Source organism: Lactuca saligna, chromosome 3 (genome assembly GCF_052625555.1).
Source record: "Lactuca saligna cultivar CGN05327 chromosome 3, ASM5262555v1, whole genome shotgun sequence".
NCBI lineage: Eukaryota > Viridiplantae > Streptophyta > Magnoliopsida > Asterales > Asteraceae > Lactuca > Lactuca saligna.
The window spans coordinates 116,858,526-116,864,457 of record NC_136419.1 but is presented as its reverse complement, the minus strand read 5'-3'; positions in this window follow the sequence as shown (position 1 = coordinate 116,864,457).

Genomic DNA, 5,932 nt, shown 5'->3' with positions numbered 1-5,932 from the left:
TTTGCACGTAGTACGGATGATTTCTAAAAGATGCGAAAATTATGAAATATTTTTTTGGAAATTCATAAGTGTTTGTTTCTATTTATTTTTCTTCAACAAAAATAAATTAGAAATCAAGAGAAACAGTTATCGAAATTCATGAAACATCTTTAATCAACGCTAGGTTATATACATAATTTACTAGGATTTATTGACCATCAAAAGCATTTTATAGTGAATTATTGTTTTATTTTCTTGCAAAAATTGTTGGGTTTTGGTATACTACAACATCCTATAGTGCACATGCAACCCTAAATACCTTGGATCTATGTTTTCACTAATTATACATGCAAATGGTTTCCAAGGTATTAATCTTACAACTAGCATGCATTTAACATAAACATATAATATACTAGTTAGCATGACATACCTTTTGATGGAGCTTGAAGTCTTGGTGTATTTGGCCTTAAAGAGCTTAGCCTCAATAGTGTGGAAGCCTCAAATGGAATCACAACACACGATGGACAAAAGATGAAGTTGAGAGAGAATTCCATGCATACAAAAGACACCATGAACTCCAAAAAGATACAAGTGGTGATTTTGGGCAATTAAGTATCTATTTATTTGTGGAATTTATAGGGTCATGGATATAACCCAAATCCATACCCATGGGTTTTATGATCCATGGTCCATGTGGCCCAACTCTTTATGTATCCATACATAAACTTGGTCCAACATGGATCATAAGCCGAAGACATAAATATAACTAATTATCATAGTTAGTCCCCATAGATTTAATAAGTCTATTTTGACCACAAAATTAATTCCAAATTAATTCTAGATCAATACTAATTAAAACATATCATTTCATATTAATACATTATAACTTGTAATATATTAATAAACCATAAATAACCTTCTCTCAAAAGTCCATCCTAACAGATTGTCCTGATGATATGCAACCGAAATGGACCATGCTACTCTCGGGTCGAATACATACCAATAATAGTTATGGGCTTACACACCTAATACAAGAGTCTCCCACTTGGATAAGTCTAAAACTATTATTCAAGTATAGCTCCAAGATCCCGACTAGCAATTGTAGCTCTTAAAAGCCGTTCTTGAACTCTGAATAAATTAATGACATGTCCATTAGATAAGGGATCATATATTCCTCCATTCTAGATATCACATGGACTGAGACATGGATTATAATCATTCTCTCTGTCCATTTGTTGTTTCCCGATTTCCGATTTATGACGACTGGCTAATTGAACAAATCAAATCAGTCCAGGCCCGGCCGAGTACTTACGTTTGTCATCACCAAATCATTGAGGGGACCACAAATATCGCTTTTATACCAAAGGTAAAAGGAATGGATAAACTTCGACTCATATGGATTGTTCAACTACTTGTTGAATCATACACGAAGGCACATTTTATAACATCGAGTTACCGAATGTGTTTTCGTGCAATCAATGTGCAACCAACTCATAGTAACAACTCATATCTCTAGGTTTGAATAATATAAGATAGTATCGTCTCATGATCACTCGTGATAAAATCCATGATGTGATTCAAATGAGCGTGGGTTGAATCCAATACTCAAATCCCTATTCCAGGAGTACTCATGAATGTTGTAGTAACTCTTACTATGTCCACTACCTTGGACATCTACAAACCCGATTCATGACAGTCTTGTATTAATACCTACTTCCAACGTATTATCGACTGTAGATGGTTTGAATAATTTAGCCATTTGGAAAGAATAACCTAGTTATTCTGGAAGTCAAAACATGCAAAATGAAACACAAGAATAATATTAATCCTCTATGGCCCCAAGCACCTTTGAGAGTAAATAAAACACCTTTTATTTAAACACTATATTGTTTACTCATTATTCATTGTATAATGTTTTGAAAAATCAACTTTATACTTGAATTAAAACAATATTTTTCCCATGCTCCAAGCATGTAAACTATGTTTTCTAAAAACACTAGTCATGTCATACAACAAGTATGCACACTATGTTTATCAATGATCTTTATTTTGTGAAATAGATCAATTCAACATGATTCCAATGATGCTCATTTCACAATCCCAAATATTTATCATAAATGTAAGAATTCCAAATTCCTACCATTTACCGAAATCTATTAGATTCTAAACTTATACGCATTGATCCTCTCGTAATGACTATGCACAAAGTCACAAAGACTTGTCAACAAACATTACATAGTATCCAATGGGGATCAATTCCATGGAAATGAAATCTCAAATTCAAAGTAAATTAATTTGAACATCCTTCTTGCATTATGCTTTCAAATCTTACACAGATTTGAAAAAAAAACTTCCACCTATGGAAACCTTTCCAGATTCTCATTTTGACTATCACTTTTGAACAAGAGTTATCTCTTTTCAGAATATGTCAATATGGTCCTTCCAAAATTAACACTTATACTTCCAACTGTCCATGAGCAAGCAATCTTCGGTAAACCTTAGATTGTCCTCGACAATAGTTTAATCACTTTAGTCATATCCAATTCTAGACTTTTCCCTTCTTAATGCCCTAAGCATTTGGAAAATTTAGAAATGATGAATATTATAACACATGCAATTAATCCAATATTCGAAGCATATGGGACACGGTTCATGATGTCTCACATAAAGACATGATACTAGACCAGTCTTTTGCTACAATATCTTTTATTTGCCATGTTCTAAAAATTTGACTATGAAGAGGGATGCCGTAATCATAATTGAATTTTGAAAACGCAATATATATAGAATTTCCTTAAGTCGAACCATTACAACATAAATTCATATATATATATATATATATATATATATATATATATATATATATATACACTTGACCAAACATGATTAAAATCTCACTATCTAAGATGATTTGAAATGAAGTATAATTTCCTCTCCCTTAATTATAGAAAAACATCTTTTCAATCCCTGCAACTTCACGAATTGAAACTTTTGTTTTCTATAATTAACACTTAACATAATAATCAAGCCCCAACTAACATGATAATTATTAGCATAACACTTATGCTCCCACTAACATGATAATTATTAGCATAACACTTATGGTCCCACTAGCTTTGACATGTATATAGAAATTAGTTGCACTTCTAGAAATCAATACTTTATTGACTTTCTTACCAAAGTTCAGATTTTTGATACTAAATGCTTTGATAAAAATTTATCACAATCATACACCTTTCCTTATATAGCTCACATGTGTTTCTAAGCAGTTTTAGAACTATGAAAAGGGATGTCGTAATCATAGTCTCAACTGTTTAGACCTTTTCCATTTCTCACAAGTCTATGTTAGTGTGCCGGTTATCCACACACGCTCCACTAATGACTTTGAGAATGCAAATGTCACAATTGCTATCTATTAAAAATCTACTTAGTGAAAGTGTTTCCTCACCATCATTTTCATGAATCAGAGAGAAATCTAATGACACTTAGATTTTATGGTGTATGAGTTCCTATCCATTTGAATTTTTTCAAAACCATAATCACAAGACAAGATTATTGACAATTTCAAATTCATATGGATTGAACTTGTGCAGTCTTAACTTCTTGCCATCTGGCAGCACAAGGTCCTGCCATTGCTTCCAGGTAGTTATGCAATCAATTGAGAACGTTTAGAACTCCTATGCAAAGCCAAATTTAACTGGAATGGGCACAGAAATGTCAACACGATAGGTTATAAACCTCAAGTCGTGTGGTAGTGAAGAACTATAGGTTTTATCCTTGATTAGTTCTTGAAACTTTCAAGACCTTTAAGACTACCACTATCCTCTAGACATATAAGACTATCTTGTCAAGAGCCATTGCTTGACAAAACAAATATTCAAGGGAAAGTGCAGATTCTTATCAAGACTAACACTTCACGCAATTGGCCTAACTTGATCTCTGTTTTATCGAAAACATCAGAACTTACCAATTTCAAATGTACAAGAGTACAAAACATTTTACTATTACATTTGACTAGTGTTAATAAACCTCTTTTTAAGATGTGTCACTCAAGTTACAATATTGGAGTATGACTCTAAGACTTTATTTTTGGAACGAAGTATGACTCATCTTCTTTATTTAACCATTCCAACAATTCATGTCTCCTCTTCTCAGCCATAACAATGCACTGAGATGTCTTTAGAGGATTAATTGTGATATGGTATCTTAATTATTAAGATTATCATAAATATGATACTAAAGTACTCTCCCATCTTTTAAGATTTGAGAAACTTTTATCTTTCTGCCTAATTTGATTCTTCTCATTCATTCTGCCATACATCGAATATTTTCCAATGTTTCAGAATTATACTTAAACTTGTAAGTATAACCATATGTACTAAACTTTAGTAAATCATGGCGAATAGTCTTATCGATCTTTGTGGTGGACTTGACCAATGCACACGAATGTGTACTCAATCCCTTAGTCCTTTCACTTGACTTAATTTTTCGAAAGATGAAAATTCCTATTCATCATACAACTTGTATGATTCCAAGTTTCGGTCCAATTGAAACTTGGGTGATGAGAATCTTTCCTTATTTGGTAAATTATGACACTACCACATCCGACAGAATCAAATCCATTTTCCAATATTGCTATGAATGGAATCATATAAACAACCATTTTTCACAAATGGCACTGTAAGAATATTTGAAATAAAATAAAACCTTATCTTTTATTTAAAACTTGCGGAAAAACTTATCCTTACAATTCAAATGCATATGAAAATTTTGTTGTTATCTATTCCTAAGCAATATATCATAACTCTTAAGCAACAACTCACAATTCTGATCACCAAACCATGCGATCGAAATGCATCTTCACGATCAGAATCAACATATACTTCCTTTAAGCTTCCTCTCTTCGATTCTACAAAACATCAAAATGTGATCTAGTCACATCATGTATAAGAATCTCAAATAGGAACTTAATAGAGTTAGATAGTGCACTTTACCTGAAGTAGACTCAAACTCTTTGACTTTACCAACCTTATGATTGTTCAGGTAAATTAGGCAGCATCGCAACCAATGTCCCATCCTTTGGCAATAGAAGGTTTGGGAAGTCGATCTTCTAATCAAATTTGCTTTACTAGTCCTCAAATCATTTTTGATTCAACAGCACCAAGCAAATAGGTAAGATCACTAAGGGTCAAGTCATGGTCTATCACATAGTAGTCCCAAAAGAACTCACTATGTTACTTAGAAAGTGATTGAACATCCAACTTTCTCAAGACTTTAACACCCAACTCTCCCTACTTGTCAATATGTGACTTCATCTCCAAGATGTGATCACATATAGACCTTTCTTGCCAATAGGGCTTGAGTGACCTTGAACTTGTGGGTTAGGGAGAATAATTGGAGGGGGAGGAGGAAGTGAAATTCCAAGAGATTTGGGTAGATCATAGATGTTTAAACTAGACATCTAAAATGGGAGATATTCAAGTTAGTTTATTTTTAAGTCCATAATATAACACCCAATATGAAATATTAACGCTAGGACCCAACACAATATTTTATAACTTGGAAGAGGGATGTTGTAATCCAAACTATAAGATATTTGAAGGTAGGTGAATGAAAATTCACCAATTTCCACCATGAAAAACGAAATAATTTATTAGGTTTTAATTAGATCTGAAACTCCTAGATCTTTTGAGATTCATTAAACTTTTCAATGGCATGTTTCAATCTCGAGTGTGCCCTCTCAAATTTTGTGACTGGGATGCTTACCCTTAATATTATCACTTAATCGATGCAAACTCACTTGGTACCCTTAATATTATCACTTAATCGATGTGATGGTTACCCACACACGCTTCACCGATCTATGATAAACATTAAGTCACCCTTTTTAATCCTTACTAGTCGAAGTTAGTGTACCGGTTACCCACACATGCTCCACCAACAACTTGGTAAG